This window comes from Lygodium microphyllum, chromosome 4, assembly GCF_053477565.2.
Source record: "Lygodium microphyllum isolate KBCC chromosome 4, Lygodium_microphyllum_v1.1.10, whole genome shotgun sequence".
Lineage (NCBI taxonomy): Eukaryota > Viridiplantae > Streptophyta > Polypodiopsida > Schizaeales > Lygodiaceae > Lygodium > Lygodium microphyllum.
In genome coordinates, this window is record NC_141138.1 from 113,079,700 (window position 1) to 113,095,250 (window position 15,551).

The following is a 15,551-nucleotide window of genomic DNA, read 5'->3' on the forward strand; positions in this document are numbered from 1 at the left end:
TGAGTACAAATATGACCAAATTTTGAGCTCTCGAGTAAAAGTTACCACCGTTTTTATGGTGCAATTTTGACTCGGACATGACCAATCTATGCATGTTGTAGTGTCTTAGTCAAACTGCATTACAAAAAAGCCGTAACTTTCACTCCAAAGCTTCGAATGGGATCATATTTGTAGTTAAAATGATCAAAATGGCTTTCTTAGCTCATCTATGGCTGTAACATGGTCAAAATACCCACCAAAAAAATCAAAATCAAGAATTATCTTATTTCCACTAGTATTTACATTCCATCTCAAATTTTAATTCATGAAAGGTGTTACACTTGCTCTATGTGTACTCCGTGGTCCACAAACCCAAAATACAACTCCATTAGAGAGAGATGGAAGAGTGAAAGTGTTGGTAACCATACATTCAATGTATTTGGGACAGTTAGAGATGGTCTTATTATTTTAGGAGCTTCAACCACTTAGTCCGTGAATATCTCTCACATATCTCTTGCACTCAAATCCACACTCAATTGTAGTAAATGTGCAAAGTGAATTTCCACTTGGCTCTAGTCCTTTCAGGATTTTCCTTGCTTCATGTATTCACATTATCAACACACACACACACACACACACACACACACACACACACACACACACACACACACACACACACACACACACACACACACACACACACACACACACACACACACACACACACACACACACACACACACACACACACACACACACACACACACACACACACACACACACACACACACACACACACACACACACACACACACACACACACACACACACACACACACACACACACAAAAGTCCTATAGTGAAGTGTATTGTAGCCATGATCTTGTTGATGCCCTATTGTTGCAAAGATTAGTGTGGTAAACAATAGCTCACAATGCTCACCTAGGTAATTCTGAAGCTCTCACTTTCTGCCTCTCATATCCCTACTAGGCCCCATGGCACACAAGGATGACATTCAAGGTCATCCAAAGGGCCACTCTTGCACCATAGGATCCAAGTTGTTTTGGTCATATTGTCACCCTCCTATCTAGGTTGTTATGGCCATGATCTTCTTATGCATGCACCATGATCCTCTAGTCAAAGCATAGCATGAGAGAGAAGATGCAAAGCCTAAGAAATTAAAATATATCATGCCTATGTATTATTTTAGGATCTTCAACCACTTAGTCCATGACTACCTCTCACACAGTCCCTTCCACTTGAATCCACACTTGATTGCAGTGAATACATAGAGTGAATCTCCATGCACAAAGAACACTCATGCATCCAATGATTCATGGTATGCTACTTAGGCTCCCACACCCTCGGTGGCCTTCATTATGTAAGAAAAGAGTATGGATAAGGCATGAGAGAGTACAAAAGAAGAGGAGGAGGCTTCACCATTTGTCCCTCACTACACACTCTCACTCTCTTTCCCTCAATATCATCCTCTCTCCCTCACTCTTTCTCCCACAATACAGAATCAAGAACAGTCAAAAGTTAGCACACACAAGAATAGTTTTCTCCATTCTTCCTTATCCTTTGGATACAAATTTTTAGGGTTAGAGTCTCCCCCATCTCCCTTGGGTATTCCAAACCTCTTTTTGGCCAAACGGCTAGTCACTCCTCCTTGCATGCATTTAGAGCTATTAATTTACATGGCTTTAGATAAACTACTAGATATCTCTCATAGAATTTTTATTATATTCTTTAAATTAATGATAAAATTCAAATATTAAAAAATATTTTAGTCCTTCCAAGATCTTCTTTTCTTCATGTCTTCCCATTGCTAACACACACACACACACACACACACACAGAAAGAGAAGTCCTATAGTGAAGTCTATTGTAGCAATGATCTCATTGAAGCTCTATTGTAAAGACAAGTGTGGTAAGCAAGAGCTCACAATGCTCACCTAGGTGATTATGAAATTCACACTTTCTCTCTCTTATATTCTCCCCTACCTAGATCCCAATGTATGATAGGATAACATTTGAGATCAATTGAAGGGCCATCCGTGTGTCATAGGATCAAGATTGTTTTGATCATGTTTTCACCATCCTTTTTGGGTTTTTATGGTCAATGTGTAACAAATCTAGGGTGCTCTTGGTTAGCCAAGAGCTTTTCTCCAAAGTCATGTTAGTTTAGCAAATTGCTCATTAACCAATTAGAAAAGCAAGTAAAGCCTTGGTCTATGCCATGTTTGGAGATCGAAATGAGACTATATCCTACAGATAGAAGGGTTGGTGTGTTGTACTCCCCTTCATTTCTTGTTCTCTTTTGAACCAAGTGTGATATGGGTCAACTTTGACCCTTGAAGACTGACGCTAGATGAATTGATATATGACCTTAACATATACTAGGAACTTGAATTTACATCGATTCTTGTGGGCTACAGTCGAAACCTTTCACTATGAAGTGGATTCAAGAAAGCCTAGGTGACAAATCTTGTGTTATTATAAGGAGTACTTGGCGGGATCACTTAGGAATATTTCTTGATGGGCCACTAGAATCATATCACTAAGGCCTTTTAGTTGAGCACAATATAGCTAGAGTATGAGGCAATCAAACAAGCTTTTTTTGACTAATTCTGAGAGATGGAAAGATTGTGAGACCTCTAGAAAAAGATTGAGTTGTGCCATGGAAGAGAAGACCAATCCATTGAGTTGTGTTTCCTAGACTTTGAGAAACTTTGGGACCATTGGAATAGTGTATTGGGAGATGGAGAGAGAGTTCCAACAATACTAAAAGTGAAACACTTTACGAATTAACTTCAAGGTGAGATAAAGACAAAACTTGAGATCAAAGATCCATACACATTTGAAGAGGTTGTGAGAATAGCTATTGAGAATAAGTGAAAATTTGAGAAGTTGAAAAAGAGAGACTCATTTGAAAGACCTAGAGAGAGAAAGTCCACCCAGAGTTGGAACCCACGGAACCTTCCCTAGAAGTCATTAGCTAGAATTTCCAAGTGTTGACAAGATAGGGAGCTCACCTAGCACCTGAAATTCAATATTAATTAGTCAAACAAGTGTAAAGTTTGATGCTTAATGCTTTTAGAGATAGACCATGGGATAGAGGAGTTGGACAACCTGTTACTCAATGAATACAATGAAAAATAGTTAGGATAGAAGACTTCCAATTTGTTTCAACTGGGGAAAGTGTAACATACCCAAAAATTTCACAAGAAAATATACTTAATTCGAACCAATAGCCTTAGTTACCATCTATTATCATTTAGAAAGTGATTAGTTAAGTCAAATAATATTTTTGGAAAAAATAAATTTTAATAAATTTATTAATAATTTTTAGATATTTCTTAATTTAAATTATATATTTTTATATTTATTGGAATTATATAAACCCAAAATTAGATTCTCAAGTTATTTTATTGATTGGAAAGTCTTCTCTAAATTTTTTGGAATTTTTAAATTTTTAATGAATTTTTATTTATTATTGACAATTTAATCAATTTACAAACACCTTTTGATTTTTTCATAAATTTTTTTAAAAAGATATTTTTTAAATATTTTCATAATTTAAAAAGAAACACACAGACACATACATATATATAAGATTTAGAAATCCAAAACAGGATCCAAAAGAAAAAATACTAAGTTTATTAACTTGAAAAGAAAGAGTAAAGGGTGTAAAGGGAGGGTTGCCTTGTGACACCCGTGCTAATGGGACAATCATGCCATGTCGCCCCGCTTCCCCTTCCCCCCCCCCCCCCCCCCCCCCTCCCCTCCCCCTCTAATTTAGGTAAAAAAAAGTCAAAGTCCCTCTCTTAAACTCATAAAAGACAAAAATAAATAATTTTTTTCCAATTAAATAATTTTATTTTGTTTTGTAAAATAAAAGAAACTCATTTTATAATAGAAAGGAAATACCTCTCTCCTTAAAACTCATAAAAACACAAATCCTTCCCCCCTCGCCGCAACTCCCAATCCCCCCTTCCCCTCTCCCCTCCCCCTACCCACCTTGAAACTATATAAAGAAGAGTCCTTCCTTCTTATTTCCAATACACAACCTTGACAAGTCAACTCTTGTGAGTGAGTGAGGGACTGATAATCATGACCTAGGGGTATAGAAGCTTTACACAAAGGAGCTAGAGGTGTTTGCTTGTCGTTCCCCTACTCCAAAAATCTTATTCTTCTTATTCTTCTCATCCCTGATGTCCTCTTGCCAATGCATTGCTAAAATTATAATGAATCAAATAAAGTATAATTAATAAAAAATATTATTTTGTGAATTTTTAATTTAGAAAATTAGTTAACCATTTTCAAAATATCATAAATTCACAAAGAAATTTTATTTAATACCTAAAAATAATAGCATGAACATATTCTCAAAGTTAAAATTTTAACCTTGTAAAAATGTACGTTTCTTTAGAAAATGTTTTTTTACTTATGTTCTATTTGCAAAGAGAAATTAAATTAGATCTCAAAATTCACATAAGGTGCATCTACACATATAATCACTATATTAAAGTTGAAAACAAGGATTTTTAATTTATTCAACATTATGATCAATGGACTAAAATCTAGAATTTATTCTTAGGTTATTTTGAACTAACTTATCAACCACGAGATATACCGAGCTGTATATACTACAGTGTGTGGATCCAACAATTTTTTCTTTAGGCATGATATTGTCTTGATTACCCTCAAGACCATTCTTGGAGCAAATTGGCAAGGAATTCTATAAGAAAGTTGAAAATTACGTAATGGACTTTACTTAATGGATACCCAAAAAATCAAGCATATTGAAGAGGATATTTTACGGGCTCCAATTCTTGAAGAACTCAACTTGATTGAAACTTTTTGGTTCTTAAAAAAAAAACATGGTCGTATGCCTTAATCGCATTGGATTGCGACCTAATAATTCTTTCATTCCTAGTCTAAAAATCTCAACTCACCTTGATTATTCCCTCTTCAAAAATGATGTACATAAGAGCCCTCCTTAAAAATATGTAGTCGAGCCTAGCAAAATCACTCTCAATTTGCCAACAAATATAAGTTTATGTTAGCTAATATCTTCTAAACAAAAGGATAAATAGCGTATGAGATTTATGAGTAACATAAGTCACTTAAAGTTATAAGGAGAAAGGAAGTTAGGGCACTCTCTTATGTAAGAAACTGGGAATAACAAATTAGTGTTAATAACATTGATATTATGCCATGTCACACTAACATTGGTATAAAAGGAGAGAAGATGTAAATTTTCACATCTTTTTGACACATTAATACAATTACAGACTTTCTCTCCCTTCTTGCTCACAGCTTCTATGGCTTCCCCTTCTTTCCTTCTTTCTCTCTCTAAATCTAGTCTTTCTCTCTCCTTGTCACTCTTCTCTCTCTTCTTGCAGTCTTCTCTCTCCTCTTTCTCTCTCCCTAGTTCTCTCTTTGACAAGTGGTATCAGAGCTTAAGTCTTTGATCCATTGTTTTCTTCCATTTTCAGTCCCATTTTCCTATTTCAAAATCAATTTCAGACAAAAATGGTACAAGACAATGACTAGTGGAGTGCTGCAGATCATCTACAGTTAGTAAGAGACTACATCTGGAGATATCCAAGGTCAAATATGACAAATAAAAAACAAGGAATTATGCATATCACAATTAGATCCCCTACTTGGACATTATGAATGATATGACCAATTTTAAGCCATTTTAAAGAGTCACCAATGTACGTGGCCCATGGCAAAGCACATTGCATACCATTATCGATAAGTCTATTATCGTGCATCTTAAATCTCTTAATTAGACTTTGTAAAGTGTATGACCAATTTTTAGCCCTTTTAAGGAGTTGATGTAATGGTACCCATAAAAAAAGCAAAGTGCATACCATTACCATAATCGTGGATATGTTATCGTTTCAATATATACACACATAGGTGGACTACATCTTGAGTAGACAAAAGCTATCCATTTGAGTAGACATACATCTCCATAAAGCTATCCATTTGAGTATACATCTCTTTCTCTTACTCTCCCTCTCTTTCCCTCTCCCTCTCTTTCTCTCTCATTTCCTCTTCCTCTCACAATATATCCTAACACTCTCCAAAAGCAAAAGGGAGAGGGAGAGAGAGAATGCACTCTCCCTCCCTCTCCCTCTCCCTCTCTTTCTCTTTTTCTTTCTCTCCCTTTTTCATTTCCTCCCTCTCCCTCTCTTTCTCTCCCTCTCCCTCTCCCTCTCCCTCTCTTTCTCTCTCATTTCCTCTCCTAAACAAGCAAAAGAGAAAGTGATTTAAACCTTAAACAAGCAAAAGGGAGAGGGAGAGAGAGAATGCACTCTCCCTCCCTCTCCCTCCCTCTCCCTCTCCCTCTCTCTCTCTTTCTCTTTCTCTCCCTCTCTCATTTCCTCCCCCTCCCTCTCCCTCTCCCTCTCTTTCTCTTTCTCTCTCTCTCTCTCTCTCCCTCTCTCTCTCTTTCTCTCTCATTTCCTCTTCTAAACAAGCAAAAGAGAAAGTGATTCAAACCTTAAACAAGCAAAAGGAGAGAGGGAGACTCACCAATGAGATATGGCGAGTGTGGGGCGGCTCCTCTTTGCGATGAAGGCTCCTTCTCTCCTTTGCGAACAACGGCGGCGGCGGCAAGTCTTCTTCCTCTCCTTCTCTCACGACGGTCGCTCTCTCCCTCGCTCTCGCTCTCAAAACACAAAACGTGAAAACACGAAATAAAGCCGCGCTCGATTCTGACCTGTTTTTTTCCTTGTGGACCATCGCTATTTGCATCGGTATTTGCCGCTACCCACCGCCGTCGCTATAAGCTCAAATCCTTGTAGTGTCCCCCTCTCTCATTTCCTTTAACAAAACATATCTCTCTCTCTACTACAACAACAACAACAACTACTACTACTACTACTAAAAACAAGAAAAGAAGAAAAAACTACTACTACTACCACTACTACAACAACAACAACAAATAAGAAAACTAGACAACAATAAATAAGAAAACAAAAAAACCTATTACTACTACAACAACAACAATAACAAAAAACAAGAAAACCACTACTACCACTACAACCACGACTACCACTACCACTACCACTACCACTATAATAAACAAGAAAAGAAGAAAAAACAACATCAACAATAACAACAACAACTACTACTACTACAATAATAATAAACAAGAAAAGAAGAAAAAACTACTACTCCTACTACTACAATAAACAAGGAAAAAAACCTACTACTATTACTGTAACAAACAAGAAAACTACTATTACTACTACTAGTACTAGTACTACAATCATGACTACGATGACTACGACCACCACAACAACTCTCTCTCTCTACCACTACCACTACTACTACAATAAACAAGAACAGAGAAAAAATCAACAACAAGAACTACTACTACTATTACTACAACAACAATAACAACAACAAACAAGAAAAGAAAAAAAACTACTACTACCACTACTACAACAACAACAAACAAGAAAACTAAACAACAATAAACAAGAAAAGAAACAAAACTACTACTACTACAACCACAACAACAACAAACAAGAAAACCACTAATATTATTACTACTATTACAACCACGACTACGACTACCACAACAACAAACCACTACCACTACAATAAACAAGAAAAGAAGAAAAAACAATAACAACAACAACTACTACTACTACAATAACAACAAACAAGAAAAGAAAAAAAAAACTACTACTACTACAACAACAACAACAACAACAACAACAACAACAAACAAGAAAACTAAACAACAATAAACAAGAAAAGAAAAAAAAACTACTACTACTACTACAACAAACAAGAAAACTACTATTACTACTACTAGTACTACTACTACAAACACGACTACAATGACTATGACCATGACTACGATGACTACGACAACAACAAACTAGAAGAGATTAAACAACAACTACTACTATCACTACCACTACCACTACTAGTACTATGACTACCACAATAACAACAAACAAGAAAATAACAAATTCAATAACAACTACCACTACCACTACCACTACCGCTACTGCTACCACTACTATGACTACCACAACAACAACAAACAATAAAAAAAGAAACAAAGAATGAAAACAACGACAATAACAACAACCTCTCCCTCCTCTCTCTCCCTCCCTCTCCCTCTCTTTCTCTCTTTCCCTATTATGTTTAATGTTTTATCCCTCTCTCTCTCGTTCCTTCTTTTCTTTTCTCTCTTCCTCTCCCTCTCTCATTTCCTCTCCCTCCCTCACCCTCACCCTCTCTTTCTCTTTATCTCATTCCCTATTATGTTTAATGTTTTTTCCCTCTCTCTCTCATTCCTTTTTTCTCTTCCTCTCCCTCTCCCTCTCTTTCTCTCTTTCTGTTAACCCCAACACGAAGAAAGCAAAAGGAAGTGGAAAAGACACAGGGCAAAGGCGGAAAAAAGATAGCACGACTGAAGAAAGAAAAGGAGAAAATGCCAAAAGCGCAAGGGCAACCTCAAAAGTCCAAGGCAAAGGCAAAAGAGGAAAGGCGCATTTTAAAATAAAAAGGCGCACCCTGAAATCTTGTAAAAGAGCGCCGGGCTCTCACCCTGCAATTTGTAAATGTAGATGGGCGGTGGAAAGGAAGCTAGGAAGATAGAAGGACAATGGGAAAAAGGGCCTAGGCTATGGTCGGCCATGTAAAAAGGGGAAAAGGGGATGACCGCCCAAAAGGGATTTAGGGTTTTGTATATAAAGTTGAAAAGTGAATGAGAAGCTCATTCTTGTGTGTGGCCAAAAGTAGCTCTCCTCCTCTTCTTCTTCTTCTTGTTCTCGCTTGCTTGAGCTTGTGCTTGAGAGAGGGAGTGTGAGGGAGTGAGTGTGTAAGGGTGAGGGACCGAGGAGGAGAAGCTCTCCATCTTCTCCTCTCTTCTTCTCTTCTCTTCCCTTCTCTCGTCTTGCTCGCGGCAATGGAGCTTGGAGCGTGGAGCTTGAGGATGGAGCTTGCTTGAAGCTTGCACGTGGATTGTGGAGCTACCGGAGTGTGCGGGAGAGGAGGTAACTCAATCGGCACGGAGGTAAGCTCACTACACCCGTAGATATGGATGGCACGTCGGCTATGTGAGAGGTAGCCATTAGTGCTCGGCTTGGAACGCTTGAAATAATAAGCGGTCCGTGGGTCTTGGCGGTTAAGCGAAAGCTCTCACATTTTGGTTCCGTTGCCGGGACAAAGGATTCAAGCCTTGAGCGCTTGCGCACTTCAAATCGAGCATCAAAGTAAGGGGTTTCCCCCAAACCGGTGCTTGAGGTAGATAGGTAGGAAGCGAGGGGGTTGAAGATGGTATTCGATCTCCTTGGCAAGTAGGTTTGCTACTTTCTGAGATTTATGTTGTGGAATGGAGTAGTATAGGTATTTATTTTGTGATTTGGATGCATTTAGGATAGGAAAAAACAAAGAAAAAGAAGAAAAAAAAACAGGCAAACAGTAGGGTTTTCTGTTGCTGTATAACAGGCTAAAATAGGGAAACAGGGGACCAGATTCAAGTTTTGGGTGAGATAGGGACATGGAACTAGCTGTGAGGTTTTGTAGTGCTGGGAAAGGACCTTAAGAGGCCTGGGAGGCCAGGACAGACCTCATTTCCTTGGTTTGCCTTGTGAGAGAGAGAGAGAGAGAGAACTTCTGGTTCACAGGACGAGGAAGCGCTGCCTCGATTTCTAGGCGCCGGTGATTTGTGTTGCTCTAGGTGAGTCTGGTGTTTTCCAATAAGTGCCATGATCACATCTAGAAAGTCTGTGGTGATTGTGTGCACCAGACAGTGAGGAGGGGTCAAACGTGCGGGAATCGCGTCCGCCGCCGACGCACTTGGACCAACTCGCTGTGGTCTGATTCCTAGAATCGGACCACCCGAGCTCAGGAGTTGGACCGTCCGATTCCCAGAATCAGACCAGCCCGATCGGACGTGCCACGTGGCACTCGGGCCAACCCATCCGATTTTGAGAATCGGACGCTCGGACCAATCCGCCTGACTTGGACACTCGGACGAGTCCATAATCGGACCACTCACAATCGGACCAGGCCGTCCGAGTCCCAGAATCGGACCAGCTCAGAATCGGACCAGCCAGAATCAGACCACCCTGTCTGATCCGATTCCCAAAATCGGACCACTTTTTGATCCGACTCCTAGAATCGGACGTGACCAAGATCGGACCAGTGGTCCGATCGGACCCACCCAAAATCGGACGTCCGATTCTGATAATCGGACGTCCGATGCTCTAATTGATGAAGGACCAGATTTCAATATCTTGACCTATGAATCATGGACCCAACTAGGCCAACCAGAGCTCACACCGACTAGTGCAACTCTTAGCCCTTATGGGGGATACCCATAAGCACTCATAGGGAAGTGCAAAATCCTTGCGACATAGGGAAGTGCAAAATCCTTGTGAGACTGACTATGTAGCACAGAGGATACACCTGACACTACCGGGTGTGAGGATAGTCACCACCTTTAGCAAGGGTGACCTCATCGAACCTCAAGGGAAAGGCAAGGAAGGTGATGACATAACAATCATGCCTACAAACGAGGGCAAGGACTTGTTGGAAGAGTTGATACAAGCACATGTCAAACAACGAGAACCAGTGAGTGAGGCCATGCCGAAAACAAGAAGGTCAAGAGACAAGGCCAAGGACAGGGTTTGGACTCACAAATATCGTAGAAGACCATGAAAGAAGCCCAAGCCTTATAGGCGAAGGCATCGATGGAGAGCTAGCACAACGCCGTGATGGATATCCAAGGTGTTGCTTCTTGCTCAAGGGTATTATGCAGGCAACCAATGGATTTGGGTACCAAAACCCCCTGCTAAACCGTCTCTATCAGCTGAAGGCCAGAGTGCATCAAAAGCATGGCACAGGAGGAAATCTAAGAGGAACTCTAGGTCTCAAGGCAAGAAACCAGACATGATTGTTCGAAGGAAAGAGTCCTAGCCTAGCATGCTAAATGGACAGATGTCATATGTAGCCATTGAGCAGGCACAAGAATCATTAGTGCCCAAGGAGCCTTTGATTCCCCAAGGGGAGAACAAGCATCATAGGCACAACATTGCTCAAGGCAAGGCTGATCACTCACCACAGCAAATGGCACAATCGTCTAATAGCCTCGAGCAAATCATTCAATGAGTGCCAAGTCCACCTAAGAGTCCTAGATCTCCTATATCCTCCTTTTCCAAACGGACACAGGAAGCACAACAATGGTTGTCAAGGGAAACTGCTCAATTCCAATCTCTATCTTCATCTAAGCTTCAAAACGTCCAAGAGATGGGACATGGCTCCATCTGTAGCTCTCGACCCAAGGATATGTATGAGCAACCTAATGTGACCAGATCAACTCATGCCCGATCTACACAGATGAGTGCTCAAAGGCCAACAAAAGACACAACCACTTCTGATCGCCCTAGGGACTTGACACCGCAATCCACCAAGGGTAGCCAGCCCACTAAACTAGCTGCTACTACTTCCAATCAGGGACCACAGCAGTCACAGCCCTTGGCTGTGACAATGCCCCTTGTGGAACGTGTCCTTGGTAGTTTACCTGTGGGGGAGGTGTCGCAACCAAATTCCTCGACAACTCCAGCATCTTCAAAGTGCCTAGAGCCTAGGACGGGGGAGTTAAACGCAGGGGAGTTAGTTGAAAAGCTAGACTCTCCGAAAAGGGCGGCAGTTGTGCCCTACACTAGAGAAGGGAAATGCTGAGGCCTGGCCAAGCACATCAACGGTTGATATAGCCCAGGGTCCTGAGTTGTTGAAAGAGGCACCTTCATTGACTAAGAAAAAGAGGAGAAAGCAGAGAAAACAACAACAGATGCAGGTGGTTGTGGACCCAAAGAACATTGAGACGAAGGGCGCTAGAGAGCTGATGAATAAAACATCGAGTCCATCCACCAATGAACCCACTGATGCCTCTCCTAATAGCGGTGAAACCCCAGACACATCCATGTGTTCTGAGAAACCAAAGCAACCGTTGCCATCAACAGTTGCTTGCAACACTCTATCCACTAACAATAGAACTCACATTGATCAATGAAGAGTGGATACAACACTGTCACAACAGGGTGACAAATCTATACTAGTCACATCCGAGAAAAACCATGACGAAATAAGAGCAAAACCTCAGGAGAAACGTGAGAACCCCAAGAGCAGAAGAAATCCTAGTGTTGACCAATCTTGCTCATCTAGGCCTGAGCCCCAGCCATGCTAAAGCCTAAGGGAACTCTTAGAACTTTGCATGAGATAGCAACCGAGCAAGCCCTCGTTGAACATAGAAGTGTCACAGAGTGCTTAACTGAGTTGGAGGCTAAGCTCAAAGTGGTCGTGCATGTCTACGTCCTTGCGGACATGGGCACAATCCCCAAGGAGCAGCTGGGAGATTACTTGACCTTTCCTCTATCATGGGAAGAACAAGAACATCTTAACGAGCACTACGACAGGCTGCTGCATGAACATATGCGACTCATTCCTGACGAGGAGCCTGACAAACTGCGCTTAACCATCACGTTCAATGAAGTGCTCTACCGACCGAATCTCGTAGACATAGAGCTACTAAAGCGACTGTCAGCAGGCCAAAGTCAATTTGAGCAGCGTTGGTGCGAAAGCCGCGTTGTAATGGCCAAACTAGGGGGCTCAGATCATGATGGTCTCAGAAGAGCGATTGGCCAAATGGCAGTCTCAAAGAGACCCAACCTACGTGGCACCAACTTCCCTTCGAGTGCTCACTGACATTCGGGGTGCGGACTTGGCTGGGACTAGGCTACAGGGCCCTTTGATTGATAAGGTTCTCACCGAGGAGGAGTTACATATTGCCAATAGACTCGGTCAAAGGTTCCATGCTACTCGACGTGGCAAAATATCTATAAGTATTAAGTCAGCTGCCACAAATACTAGATACATGTGCCACGCTCCGGTACAACCCCGATTTCTACACTTGGTTCTTATCCTCGTGATGTGACATGGATTCATAGATATGTATATAAATAAACACTGATTTTTGTGTCACCATGTATAAAAAATATCAACACACACAAGCAATGATAGTCCAGTGCAGGGAGAAGAGTCGGGTTTGACAGGCTAAGCTCCTCAGGTCCTCCTCACATCACACTTTTAAAAGTCGGGTGACCAGCCCCACCTCCAAGTGAAGGGCATGCAACCCATATTGCCGCCATAGGAGGCCTTGACCAACAACTCTGATGGTGTAGACAGGGTGTAGTCCCTTCCTATACACCTTCTGCCCTTTTGGTCTATCCTCCCGAGGATGTACCCTGTCCCACTCCACGACAACCAGTCCACGCGACTTAGCATAAACTAATATCCGCTAATGATTGGAGGCAACGTGAACATCAGCATGGGGACCATTCCCCTACAATAAACACCGCATGCCTCACTCCTCCCCTTCTTGTCATATGCGCTTCATAAACCACACTAAAATCCCTTCCGTGCAAACAGTTGTCTCCTGTATCAAGGTCTAACCCTTGGATTGCATCCTGTAGGTTTCCTTTTGCAGCAGAACACATGGAGAATCATGGGGATCTAGCATGCAAGGACGCTCTTCGCAGAAGGCGGGAGCATGTGGCACGCGCCCCTCCACCGAAGCGCTATGTGCCCACCATCAAGAGGTATGCCAAGAAGCGAGCTCGGGAAAGAGAAGAATTTAATGAGTTATTTAAAGAAATTTTGGAGACGGTAGCGAGCCGGGATTACACCATTCATGTCCCAGTTGACATGTTCCCTGCTCACCCCCATGGGAGCCCCACACCAGTAGAGCCCCAGTCACCCGGCCATCCAGAATCGCCCCGCCTTGTACAGATCGAGTAGCCCTAATGCATGAAGGGCTTATCACATGATGACTGGCCAGGATTTTTTGTTGTTAAATGGTCAAGTGTCCCCGACTTGTTAAGTGTTGACATGTTCCTGACTTGTATGAACTTATCATATCTGCGTTTAATATATGCTACGTCTTTAGCAAAAGAAAAGAAAAGAAAAGAAAAAATCTAATCAAGCGCAGGTGATAAATGTCTAGTCAATACCATAGAATTCAAATAAGTGATGTCTCCTTGCATTGCACTGGTTTATTATAGTTGCGGCATACACAATGCATATGCTCTCACGAAGCCACAAGTGGATGCAGGATAATACAGGTCCTTGTGCGAAAATGTTCAATGCCCAAATCAACGCAACACCCACAACCCCACAACGAGCCGCGGCAAAGCCACGCTGCCGAAAGCACCCTTGCCAACGGTCCACATTGCATGGCCCACAAAACATTCATGGGCCACGCCCCCTTTCTAGGTCAAGCTCTATAGTTGGCTCACGGCAGTCGTTATCTCAATTGTACCCACATCACATGTCCCACAAGGAGGATTGTAATATCTCAAGTGTATCTCCCCCTTTCGCCAACTGCTTCTCTAACAACGAGGCTATGGCACAATCATCATTGTACTATCCATTTTCTGAGCCTTCGAAGCTTGACATTTTCCAACCCATTGAAAGGCTGATAGCCTCAACATATTGTAATGGTTGTACTCAGGAAAATCAAAAAAAAAAAGAGAAAAGAAAAGAAAAGAAAAGAATGGAAAGATAAGAAGCACCCACAATCATAGCATAGCACCTAGGGGTCCTCAAATTAGGTACCTCTGGTGACCTTGGTCGACCGGCTTCGTCCCTAGTCCCCTAGCCCATTACAATCACCCACAATTGTTCAAGGCACATCAAGGGCAGGACATACCTGGGGAGCCTGTCTCGCCTAGGGTTAGACCTGTTACCCTGACCCACTTGCACAATTTTCTTTTGCACTCTGCCTCAGTACCATTGCAATTAGTGGTGATAAGCACCGCGCGATTGGCCATGAAAAGTACACCGTACTCATCAAGTAAGTCCAATAGTTTCCAGCTACTACTGAAAGGGCAGCGTCCTTGTATTCAATTATGCTACATCGTGTAGTCACAATGCAAAGGATGTCTCATATACCTTTACGTGTACTCCTTCTCCACATGGACAACTTTGCTTCATCCACGCATTATTATCAGAAACTACCCCACGGTCTTCTAACTATGTAATATCTAAGTATGCACGAGCACTCACATAATATCTGCATCAAAGTATATCCACAGTTTGGGTCCTCAAGTGCAGGACAATACTCTAGGCTTGCTTAGAGTTCGACCTGTCTCCCAAACTAATCAAAATATGTCTTGTGCACGATGAGAAGCCTAGCACTACCCCTTAAGGAGAGACCACATGTGAGGTTTTCCAATTGCAGGTATAAGGTGTTGTTCGCTCTTCGTCAACACTCAACTTTGAATGCTTGTCCCTTACCATCCGACAAGCCCGCAAAGAATCGTCATGTGCAGAATCCCCAACAAACTAACACTTGTGCTGGCCATCAATGCAATCCCCAACACAGCATAGCCCTACCACCAACTCCAACAATCTTCCACCAGCCACCTTGGCCACCAACAGGCCCGCACGACCTTCTGCCACACCACCACCAACACTCCTCCATGGAAACCACATGCGTCCTTGTCACCCACGTCTCCGGTGCATGC